At 37.1% G+C, this 13,530-nt stretch overlaps 3 protein-coding genes across 9 annotated transcripts in view; 1 reads left to right on the top strand and 2 right to left on the bottom strand.

The window, feature by feature from the left end:
- The window catches only part of LOC115225268 (adhesion G-protein coupled receptor G6-like), a 1,160,637-nt gene that overhangs the window by 95,328 nt on the left and 1,051,779 nt on the right, over nt 1-13,530 (bottom strand). The window lies entirely within an intron of this gene.
- Nucleotides 1-13,530, bottom strand: part of LOC115225305 (slit homolog 1 protein) — a 514,782-nt gene that overhangs the window by 82,059 nt on the left and 419,193 nt on the right. The gene's annotated exons all lie outside the window — the stretch shown is intronic.
- LOC115225271 (leucine-rich repeat-containing protein 15-like) overlaps nt 1-13,530 on the top strand; it is a 233,029-nt gene that overhangs the window by 1,037 nt on the left and 218,462 nt on the right. The gene's annotated exons all lie outside the window — the stretch shown is intronic.

The following is a 13,530-nucleotide window of genomic DNA, read 5'->3' as shown; positions in this document are numbered from 1 at the left end:
TGTGTTTACGTCCCTGTAATGGAGAGGGTTGACAAGGGAAAGTGATAGAATGAATACTAGTCTGGCAAACAATAAATTCTGTATAAATGACTGAAAAAGTAAATGAATATACACGTGCACAAATACATTTATACATACATGATATATATAAATATATATATATATATAATATAATATGATATAATATTGTATATGACTTGAGATGTTTGACGTCCTGTTTACCAATTATATATCCGCTGCCTCGGAAATCTCCAATGGCTCTATAACTGCGTCTCGGATATAACCTTAGAGCCTTAGTAATCTGTTACAGTACTTATTATGGTACCTAATCGTTTAAATAACCTGTGAAATAATATATATATATATATATATATATATATATATATATATATATATAATTAATCAATATAGGGTGGCAAAAAATTTTGTAGAATTTTTTTGCCACCAGCGGCCTAGTGGGAAAAAATTAAATAGTCATAGACCATTTTTAAGTTCAACATCACAATCAAGGAACGGCCATAATAGGCCATTCACCCACTAGAAATAACAGCCAAAGCTTCAACCGCAAAATAACATTAATTCCGTAAACCAGGAGAAAATTAAAAAACATTTACCCTGTAATTTCTTATACGATGCACCGTTTCATCAACTGTTTAATGGTAAACTAACCTGATTAAATTAAATCAAGCCAATCTTCCATAGGCCCGAATCTAAGGGCCTATGGAAGATTGGCTTGATTTAATTTAATCAGGTTAGTTTACCATTAAACAGTAGATGAACGGTGCATCGTATAAGAAATTACAGGGTAAATGTTTTTTAATTTTCTCCTGGTTTACGGAATTAATGTTATTTTGCGGTTGAAGCTTTGGCTGTTATTTCTAGTGGGTGAATGGCCTATTATGGCCGTTCCTTGATTGTGATATATATATATATATATATATATATAATACTCTTTTACTATTTTACTTGTTTCAGTCATTTGACTGCGGCCATGGTGGAGCACCGCCTTTAATCGAGCTACTCGACCCCGGGACCTATTCTTTTGTAACCCCAATACTTATTCTATCAGTCTCTTTTTGCCGAACCGCTAAGTAACGGGGACATAAACACACCAGCGTCGGTTGTCAAACAAAGCTAGAGGACAAACACAGACATACAAACACACACACACACACATATATATATATATACATATATACGACGGGCTTCTTTCAGTTTCCTTCTACCAAATCCACTCATAAGGCTTTGGTGTGCCTGAGACTATAGACGAAGACACTCGCCCAAGGTGCCACGCAGTGGGACTGAACCCGGAGTACATATATACATATATATATATATATATATATATATATATATATATATATATATAATATATATATATATATATATTATATAAAGTATGGGGGTTTAGTTCACAGGTCCCCAAAATGCTTTTGTATTTGTCGCACCTAAGCCTTTCTTTTCGGAGAGTTTTTTTTGTAAACCCTCAGATTCCATAGTTCGGAATGAGTTTTTGCCCTTTGTTTCACATGTTAGGTGTCACGTCTCTCCCACGTCCCGTAACTATTTTGAGGGATACTAGAGCTCTCCAGTCTCTGATTTCCAAGGACATTTTGTCTTTTCTTGATGAGTCGTCAGGGAACTCAGATGTTTTGTTTCAGGGTATAATGCGGCAATTCTTCTCTTCCTCTCCATTTTCTGAATTTAACTTCAGATATGATTTCTGGTGAGGTGAGTGTAGGTGTTCTTGACTCTCTCCCATTTCTGGGTGTTGATCGGAAATGATGTTATGGGGTCCAATTTGGTGTTGATCCTATTGTCACTATTTCTCCAGGGAGTTGGTAATATAGAACAGTAGGAAGATGATTTTCCTGGTATTTTTTCCTCCATGTGCTGTGACTTGTTCGATGTCGAAAGACATTTCTTCCAAGTCTTCTTTGCCGAATGATTCCATTCGTGATTTGTCAGGTACTTACTTGGATAATTTTGTTTTATAAATTAGAGGCTGATGACTTCTCTTCAATGGGTAGTGACTCTTCAGGTCTTCTTTCTAGAGAGCAGCTTATTAGAGCGCAGGGTGAGGATGCTGAGTTGCAGATGTTAGCCAATATATCTGTCTCTTTCGTGGAGGTTAGCAAGGTACCAGTTCTCTACTACTTTAGGGATCGTGTTAGGATGAGGAAATATAGGCTGATTCGTATATGTGTTGTTTGGCATATTTAATCGAGTGTGTTGTACAAGATTGGGACAGTTTGCAATGATATGATCAGTTGAATTATTTTGTCTCGTGTGTCTATTAGTTTTCGTTGGTAGTTCATTCTTTTGGCCAATTCTTCCTGCTCTATATTCTTTATCCGATTGAGTTCCCATACCCTGACGTTATGATACTGTACAATGTGTATTACAAGAATTACCAGTGTGTGTGTATGCCTTCTTCTAGCATTATGATTAGTCAGATTGTCAGTCATGCAAGAGACTGTAAGGCCACAAACACGTGGATAGATTTGCGACCTTAACACAATATTCCTTTTGTTTCATAGTATTTCTTTCACTTTCTATTTTTTTCTTTTTAAATTTTAGAGTCTCTCATTTTCCATTTCCTTTTTCTTTTGTCTGGATTCTTAAAGTCAGTGATATGTACAATAAATATTAACATATATACTTTTTGTATTTTGTATAAATATGTATGAACACTCATTAATATGTGGCTTCATTATGCACTTACACACACACACACACATATATATATATATATACACTCACAAAGACACTCCCTCCCTCCCTCCATCCCTCACTCACTCACTCACTCACTCACACACACACACACACCACACACTCACACTCTCTCTGTCTCTAAATCTGATTATTTCTGGATGTCTTTTCTATTCTTCAAATTCTCCATTTCCTATGCATTTCCTATGCATTTTTACGCTTTCCATGCTAATCTTTTCCACGTATATAAATGCTTTCCAAAACAAACAGCACTTCGTTTTAGAAGCTTCGAAGAAACTATAAGCTTATTCCCAAGCACTCATCTCTGCACGCACTGTTACTACTAGAATCTGCAGTGAGCTTATTGAAGTTAAATACCTAATTCATGTCCTCTAAAAACACACACACACACCCAGACAGAAACGCATGCACACAATGACACATAACGAACACACACATGTTATGGTTGCAACTTCATTCCGAAATATGCCACATTGTTTGCTCAACGAAGCAGGGAGGTGTATCTTTTAGTCCTGTTAGGGATCTAAACACTTTTGCGCAATCAAAGACATACTAACGAAGGAGACTTCCTGCTGCAGGTTTTGAGAGACTTACCATCTTCCCTGACTCATACCGTTGCTGTTATTATTATTATTATTATTATTATTATTATTATTATCATTATTATTATTATTATTATCATTATCATTATTATTATTATTATTATTATTATCATTATTATAATTATAATTATTATTATCATTATTATTATTATTATTATTATTATCATTATTATTATTATTATTATTATCATTATTATTATTATTATTATTATTATCATTATTATTATTATTATTATTTTATTATTATCATTATATTATTATTATTATTATTATCATTATTATTATTATTATTATTATTATTATTATATTATCATTATTATTATTATTATTATTATTTCATTATTATATATTATTATTATTATTATCATTATTATTATTATTTATTATTATTATTATCATTATTATTATTATTATTATTATTATCATTATACCTAAAAAATCCCTGATCTGAAAGTCTCCTCATTTTGTATTCTTACGTTTTGCACGTATATATGTATACATATTGTGTATTTCATGCTCAACTATTATATTTCGTGTATTTAATATATTTGATGTGTTTAATTTGTTTATCCGCATAATTAACTCTATATCCACTCAACTCGATCCTCCTTACAGTAATTCTTTATTCTTTTGTGAATGATCCCCTGGAAAGACATTGGACTCTTGAATCTTTTGAGCGCTATTTAGTGTTTTCTACGCCAAATATCTCTAAATCACATCTTTGGCCTACACACGCACACACACACACGTATACACATATATATTAATACGTATCCATCCATTCATCCATTCATCCACACACACACACAAATACACACGCACGTACGCACACACGCACACACACAAGCACACATGTATACACATATATATTAATACGTATCCATCCATTAATCCATCAACACACACACAAATACACACGCACGTACGCACACACACACAAGCACATACGCATACACATACATTAATACATATCCATCCATCCACACACACACAAGCACACACTCACACGCAAAAGCACACACGCACAAACACATGCACACAAGCACACACATATATAATAATAGATATCCATTTCATCCATCCATCCACACACGTGCACACACACACACACACACGCACATATATATATTAATACGTATCCGTCCATCCACACACACACACACACACATACTTACACACACACAGACACGCAAGCACACACGTTCTCACACATATATTAATACGTATCCATCCACACACACATACACACACGCACACACATATTTTAATATATGTCCATCCATTCATCCATCCATCCACACACAAACACACACACACACGAATACACACACACACACACAAGCACACACACACGCACACACATACGCAAACACACACACGCACACACACACACATATATATTAATACGTATCCATTGATTCATCCGTCCACACACACACCTACACACACACATACATACACACACAAGCACATACATTCACACACATATATTAATACATATCCATCCACACACACACGCACACACACACACACAAACTCACACACACATGCATACACACACATGCATACACACACACACATGTATCATCATTATTATTGGACGTCCTATTATTGTTTTTATTATTATGTGTCGAAAACAGCCGCAACGTTCTGAGTTCAAATTCGGCTGAGTCTGACTTTGCTTTTCGTCCTTTCGGGGTCAATTAGACAAGTACCAGTAAAACACTGGGGTCGATGTAATTGACAAACCCCCTACCCTAAAATGTCAGGCATTGTGCCTATTGTAGAAAGAATTATTATTATGTGATGAAAACTCTCAGATTATTTTGCTGGGCAAAACCCGACATTTTGGGGGAGGGGCCCATTCGATTAGACCGACCCCAGTACGCAACTGGTACTTAATTTATCAGCCCTGAAAGCATGAAAGGCAAAACCGACCTCGGCGGAATTTGAACACAGAACGTAACGACAGATGAAATACCTATTTCTATTTCTTTACTACCCACAAGGGGCTAAACACAGAGGGAACTAAAAAATGACAGACAAACGGATTAAGTCGTTTATATCGACCCCAGTGCGTAACTGGTAATTAATTTATCGATCCCGAAAGGTTGAACGGCAAAGTCGACCTCGGGGGAATTTGAACTCTGAACGTAGCCGCAGACGAAGTACCTTTTTCTTTACTACCCACAAGGGGCTAAACATAGAGGGAACAAACAAGGACAGACAAAGGGATTAAGTCGATTACATCGACCCCAGTGCGTAACTGGTACTTAATTTATCGATCCCGAAAGGATGAAAGGCAAAGTTGACCTCGGGGGAATTTGAACTCAGAACGTAGCTGCAGACGAAATACCGCTCAGCATTTCGCTCGGCATGTTAACGTTTCTGCCAGCTCGCAGCCCTTAATAGATACCTTTCATCACAAGTAGAAGGCTGTATATTTTCTATCCAATAAAAGGGGACACATTATTTCTACTTTTCTCCCCTGTATACTGAGTTCGTGTCAAAACATTCACCGAATCACAATGACACAGGAGAAATAAGGCGGCGAGCTGGCAGAAACGTTAGCACGCCGGGCGAAGTGCGTAGCCGTATTTTGTCTGGCGTTATGTTCTGAGTTCAAATTCCGCCGAGGTCGACTTTGCAGGGCGGCGAGCTGGCACAACCGTTAGCACGCCGGGCGAAATGCGTAGACGTATTTCGTCTGTCGTTACGCTGTGAGTTCAAATTCCGCCGAGGTCGACTTTGCCTTTCATCCTTTCGGGGTCGATAAATCAAGTACCACTTACGCAATGGGGTCGATGTAATCGACTTAATCCTTTTGTCCCTTCTGTGTTTAGCCCCTTGTGGGCAGTAAAGAAACAGATGACACAGGTGAAATATGTGTGTATGCATGCCTGTGTGTGTGTGTGTATGTGTGCGTGTACGCGCGCTCACGTGCATGTGTACATGCGCGTGGGCATGTGGGCACATATGCATATGTTTTTGTGACCTAGTGAACTGAGAGTCTCAAACAAATGCCAGGTTCAAAGTCAGAACAGGTGTGTCACATGTACGTAAATCAGCCGTTGAAATTGTCGATGTGCTTCACACTTGATTTAACACAAAACAAGTCGTTGTTATCGAGGTAAATACAATAAAAGAACACTTCTTGCATACATGCATACATGTATATATATACATATACATATATATATATATATATATATATATATATAAATTCAATATAAGAAGACTTCTTTTCATACATATATATATATATATAATATATATACATACACACACATAGAGATACACACATACATATACACATGCATACGTACATGCTTACATACACACCCATACGTACGCACATACACACACACATATATGAATAGAAGAAAATAAGTATGTAGCGTCAAAAGGTGTCTGGTTGGTGGGAAATCGATTGAGGAAAGCAGTTAAAAATATATACAATTCACAATAAAGGTTCGTAGGTTTGATTGGTTAGTAAAGTTAAATCCTAGTTGACGCAGGTTAATATTTAATATATAATACATTATTTTAACTTCATTTTGATAAAAGAAACGAAGGCACACATTTCACAGTAAATATAAAATATATCATCAGTTGAACCCAGCCTATCATATCAGGTAAGTCACTAAATTTGTTTTTCTCTCTCTATTCCTGTCATCTCGTAAATTTTGATGTAGCAACGGAAACAGGTAGCTTCGATTACAACTGACATATTGATATATAAATGTATCATTATTATTATTAATATTATTATTATTATCATCATTATTATTATTTTTTTTATTATTATTATTATTATTATTATTATTAATATTTTTATTATCATCATCATCATCATCATCATCGTCATCATCATTATTATTATTATTATTATTATTATTATTATTACTATTATCATTATTATTATTATTATTATTATTATTATTATTATTATTATCATTATTATTATTATTATTATTATTATTATTATTATTATTATTATTATTATTATTATTATTCCGCCAAGGTCGACTTTGCCTTTCATCCTTTCGGGGTCGATAAATTAAGTACCAGATGTAATCGACTAGTCCCCTTTTCCCCAAAATTCAGGTCTTGTGCCTATTGTAGAAATGATTATTATTATTATTATTATTATTATTATTATTATTATTATTATTATTATTATCATCATCATCATCATCATCATAATCATCATTATTATAACTAAAGTAGCAGAATCGTTTGTACATTATGAGTTCAAATTCCGCTGAGGTCGACTTCGCCTTTCATCTTTTCGATGTCAATTATATAAGTACCTGTTTCATACTGTTACATACATAATTGACTTAATCTCTTCCCCAAAATTTGAGGCCTTTTTTTTCCAGTAGAAAAGATTATTATTATTATTATTATTATTATTATTATTATTGAATGAGAGAGCAGTGCATGCTATCAAAGTGACACTGGGGTTAAATATACGAAGCCCAGTATACCCATCATGACTACCCGTCTGATAAGGGTACACCAGGCACATGCATCACAACCATATGTGAGCGACATGGTGATCTCATATCATGATAAACAACACATGACCTTGCAGGTGGGGCCCAGTTAGAATTTTCTTGTGGTCGAGTAACCCATCCCGCTCAAAAGGTCCCTGTTTAAGGATGTTGAATGAAACACCCATGTTTCCAGAGGTGAATTATTCAAACCCCAAAGAATCCTTCTCAACACATGGCTATGATGCTCTATTATTATTATTATTATTATTATTATTATTATTATTATTATTATTATTGAGTGAGAGAGCAGTGCATGCCATCAAAGTGTCACTGGGGTAAAATATACGAAGCCCAATATACCCATCATGACTACACGTCTGATAAGGGTACACCAGGCACATGCATCACAACCGTATGTGCGCGCCATGGTGATCTCATAAAAAAATAAACAGCACATGACCTTGCAGGTGGGGGCCCAGTTAGAATTTTCTTCTAGTCGAGTAACCCATCCCGCTCAAAAGGTCACTGAATAAGGGTTGTTTAAGGATGTTGAACGAAACACCCATGTTTCCAAAGGGGAATTATCCAAACCCCAAAGAATCCCTTTCAACACAAAGTTATGATGTTCCCCCACTATTTCTGCTCGTGATCAGAGATGCACATATCGTCATCCACCAAGGGAACTTGCTCAACTGGTTATGGTCAAACAACTGAAAAGCAAATCTGTGGTATTGAGCAGAATATTTGCTGTAGCCCATCTTTTATACCAAGACAAAACAATGTACATGATAACACTTCCAATCATTTAAGATCAGAAGCCACTGTCTGGTACTGCATCAGGGGAGGGTAATTATTATTATTATTATTATTATTATTATTTTATTATTATTATTATTATTATAATATATTATTATTATTATTATTATTATTATTATAATTATTATTATTATTATATTATTATTATTATTATTATTATCTTTTCATCATCATCATCATTATTATTATTATTATTATTATTATTATTATTATTAATATTATTATACCTAAAAAATCCCTGATCTGAAAGTCTCCTCATTTTGTATTCTTACGTTTTGCACGTATATATGTATACATATTGAGTATTTTACTCAAACTATTATATTTCGTGTATTTATATATTTGATGTGTTTAATTTGTTTATCTGCATAATTAACTCTATATCCACTCAACTCGATCCTCCTTACAGTAATTCTTTATTCTTTTGTGAATGATCCCCTGGAAAGACATTGGACTCTTGAATCTTTTGAGCACTATTTAGTGTTTTCTACGCCAAATATCTCTAAATCTCATCTTTGGACTACACACGCACACACACACACGTATACACATATATATATTAATACGTATCCATCCATTCATCCATCCATCCATACACACACACTCACACACGCACGTACGCACACACACACACATAAGCACACACGCACACACGTATACACATATATTAATACATATTCATCCATTCATCCATCCATCCACACACACACACACAAGCACACACTCACACGCAAAAGCACACACGCACAAACACAAGCAAACACGCACACACATATATATTAATAGATATCCATCTCATTCATCAATCTACACACATGCACACACACACATATATATTAATACGTATCCGTCCATCAACACACACACAAACACACACACACACACAAGCACGCACGTACACACATATATATTAATACGTATCCATCTATTCATCCATCCATCCATCCACACACACACACACACACACACACATACACATACACAAGCACACACGTTCACACACATATATTAATACGTATCCATCCACACACACACAAGCACACACGCACACACAAACAAGCACACACACAAACTCACACACACATGCATACATACACACACACACACATGTATCATCATTATTATTGGACGTCCTATTATTGTTTTTATTATTATGTGTCGAAAACAGCCGCAACGTTCTGAGATCAAATTCGGCCGAGTCTGGCTATGCTTTTCGGCCTTTCGGGGTCGATTAGACAAGTACCAGTAAAACACTGGGGTCGATGTAATTGACAAACCCCCTACCCTAAAATTTCAGGCTTTCTGCCTATTGTAGAAATAATTATTATTATGTGATGAAAACTCGCAGATTATTTTGCTGGGCAAAACCCGAAATTTTGGAGGAGGGGCCCATTCGATTAGACCAATACCAGTACGCAACTGGTACTTAATTTATCGACGGCGAGCTGGCAGAAACGTAGCACGCCGGGCGAAATGCGTAGCCGTATTTTGTCTGCTGCTACGTTCTGAGTTCAAATTCCGCCGAGGTCGACTTTGCCTTTCATCCTTTCGGGGTCGATTAAATAAGTACCAGTTACGCACTGGGGTCGATATAACCGACTTAATCCGTTTGTCTGTCTTTGTTTGTCCCCTCTGTGTTTAGCCCCTTGTGGTTAGTAAAAAAATAGGTACTTAATTTATCGGCCCTGAAAGCATGAAAATCGAAGTCGATCTCGGCGGAATTTGAACACAGAACGTAAAGACAGACGAAATACCTATTTCTTTACTACCCACCGGGGGCCAAACATAGAAATGGACTGAACAACTGAAAGGATCAGTGAAGCAATATGATTTTACATATAATGTGACTTTAAAAATTTAAATACAATATATAAAAAATCGAATAGAAATAATAATACAAAGACAATACAAATGAAGCGATGATCAGGCCACGCTCCGACCCCACAAGCCCCGATCTCCCGCTGATACCATTTTCTTCTTCCCCTCCCCCCGTCTATTCACACGGTTCCTTGCACGCACAACACTCGTGCAACATGCTTCCATCTCTTTTGGAACGTACACTCCGACAGACATCTCTTCTCCAGCCAAAGCTTCCTTTTCAAGTGGAAAGGAAAAAATGATCGAAAAATTGTGGCCAGAGATAAAGAAATAAACCTATTTCTTTATTACCCACAAGGGGCTAAACACAGAGGGGACAAACAAGGACAGACAAACGGATTAGGTCGATTACATCGACCCAGTGCGTAACTGGTACGTAATTTATCGACTCCGAAAGGATGAAAGGCAAAGTCGACCTTGGCGGAATTTGAACTCAGAACGTAGCAGCAGACGAAATACCTATTTCATTACTACCCACAAGGGACTAAACACAGAGAGGACAAACAAGGACAGACAAACTGATTAAGTCGGTTATATCGATACCAGTGCGTAACTGGTACTTAATTTATCGACTCCGAAAGGATGAAAGGCAAAGTCGACCTCGGCGGAATTTGAACTCAGTACGTAGCGGCAGACGAAATACCTATTTCTTTACTACCCAGAAGGGGCTAAACATAGAGGGGACAAACAAGGACAGACAAACGGATTAAGTCGATTACATCGACCCCAGTGCGTAACTGGTACTTATTTTATCGAACCCGAAAGGATGAAAGGTAAAGTCGACGTCGGTGGAATTTGAACTCATAACGTAACGGCAGACGAAATGCCTATTTCTTTACTACCCACAAGGGGCTAAACACAGAGGGGACAAACAAGGACAGATAAATGGATTAATCGGTTATATCGACCACAGTGCGTAACTTGTATTTAATTTATCGACCCCGAATGGATGAAAGGCAAAGTGGACCTCGGCGGAATTTGTACTCAGAACGTAACGGCTGACGAAATACCTATTTCTTTACTACCCACGAGGGGCTAAACACAGAGGGGACAGACAAACAGATTAAGTCGACTATATCGACCCCATTGCGTAACTGGTACTTATTTAATCGACCCCGAAAGGATGAAAGGTAAAGTGGACCTCGGCGGAATTTGAACTCAGAACGTAACGGCAGACGGAATACCTATTTCTTTACTACCCACAAGGGGCTAAACACAGAGGGGACAAACAAGGACAGACAAACGGATTAAGTCGGTTATATCGACCCCAGTACGTAACTGGTACTTATTTAATCGATCCCGAAAGGATGAAAGGCAAAGTCGACCTCAGCGGAATTTGAACTCAGAACGTAGCGGCAGACGAAATACGGCAACGCATTTCGCCCGGTGTGCTAACATTTCTGCTGCTGCTAAACCTGTTGACGTCATAACGGATAGCATTATTGCTGCTGCTGAGTACACTGTATTGTTGTGCTTTAGTTCTTGTTATTGTAGGAGCCGTTGCAGTTCACACTGGTATTAGTGTTGTCCTTGTTGCAGGCGTCGTCATCCTCGTCGTCGTCTTCCTCACACTTGCTTACAGTATTGTGTTTTATTGTTTGTAGTTTCTTTGCTGCTTTTAATAGGAGTGGCAGCGGCCTCTCTCGGCTGACTACTATGGCAGGTCGTTTAGGTACGACGTTACAGGAGAGACGAATACATTCTTTCATAAAACTACTCCTCTATTTAAATTTGTGGGAAAGACTATTGAAAAGGCTGCAAGACGCACCGAAAATTTTAGGAAATTAAAAATTAAAAACATTGGAAATTTTACCGGTGAGTGTGTTGAATTATAAGGCACAAAAAGAAAATGAGTCTCCGAAACGGAAATTAATAGAAAGGCAAAAGTCTCAGAACGAATTGATGCCAGTTCTGTCATTAGAATTGGGAGAATCTTCTTCAGTAGAAACCTACATGCATCCGCAAAACAAAAGTTATAATTTCAGCGCTCGGAAATAGTATAAATAGTATAAAGAGGAAATTTAGAGGAAACTCACCAGCGATATTCCAAGCTTAGAAGTCATGTGTGATGCCTAATAATAATTCTTTTTAATTTTGTCAAAATATATGTATGTATATACTACTTTACTACCCACAAGGGGCTAATCATAGAGGGGACAAAAAAGAACAGTGAAAGGGATTAAGCTGATTACATCGGCCCAGTGCGTAACTGGTACTTATTTAATCGATCCCGAAACGATAAAAGGCAAAGTCGACCTCGGCGGAATTTGAACTCAGAACGTAACGGCAGACGAAATACCTATTTGTTTATTACCCACAAGGGGATAAACACAGAGGGGACGAACAAGGACAGACAAAGGGATTAAGTCGATTACATCGATCCCAGTGCGTAACTGGTACATAATTTATCGACCCTGAAGGGATGAAAGGCAAAGTCGACCTCGGCGAAATTTGAACTCAGGACGTAACGACAGACAAAATACGGCTACTTATTTTGCCTGGTGTGCTAACGTTTCTGCCAGCTCGCCGCCTCAAACATAAGTATGTATAACCGAACTAAACACCCTGCCTGTGATATTGCTGGGAAAATATATATCTATGTTCTGCATGAATTAATGATCGGTGCTACTTAAGAAGAGGGGTCACGGTGCGCGCATTCGCATACTCGCACATCCACGCTAGCTAGTCGTGACTAGTCGATCCTATGACTACCTAGCAATGTAAATAAAATACAAAATAATTTTTTTAAAACAAAGTAAATAAAACACAAAAGCACAAAGTAAGGATCGACTAGTCACGACTAGCTAGCGCGGATGCACGAGTACGAGATTGCGCGCACCGGGACCACACATCTTTAGTACTACCTTAATGATCGAAGAAACAAAGGTCCTTCCCGAGTCATAGCCTTACTAGCCGGGTTCCCCGGGTCCCGTGACGTATATATTCTCCGCTAGATGGCACAACTGTCCGTCACATGATAACTCATTTCTCTCACATGAGGG

This window comes from Octopus sinensis, linkage group LG27, assembly GCF_006345805.1.
Source record: "Octopus sinensis linkage group LG27, ASM634580v1, whole genome shotgun sequence".
Classification (NCBI taxonomy): domain Eukaryota; kingdom Metazoa; phylum Mollusca; class Cephalopoda; order Octopoda; family Octopodidae; genus Octopus; species Octopus sinensis.
The sequence above is the reverse complement of the archived record's forward strand: the minus strand, read 5'-3'. Positions and strand labels throughout refer to the sequence as shown.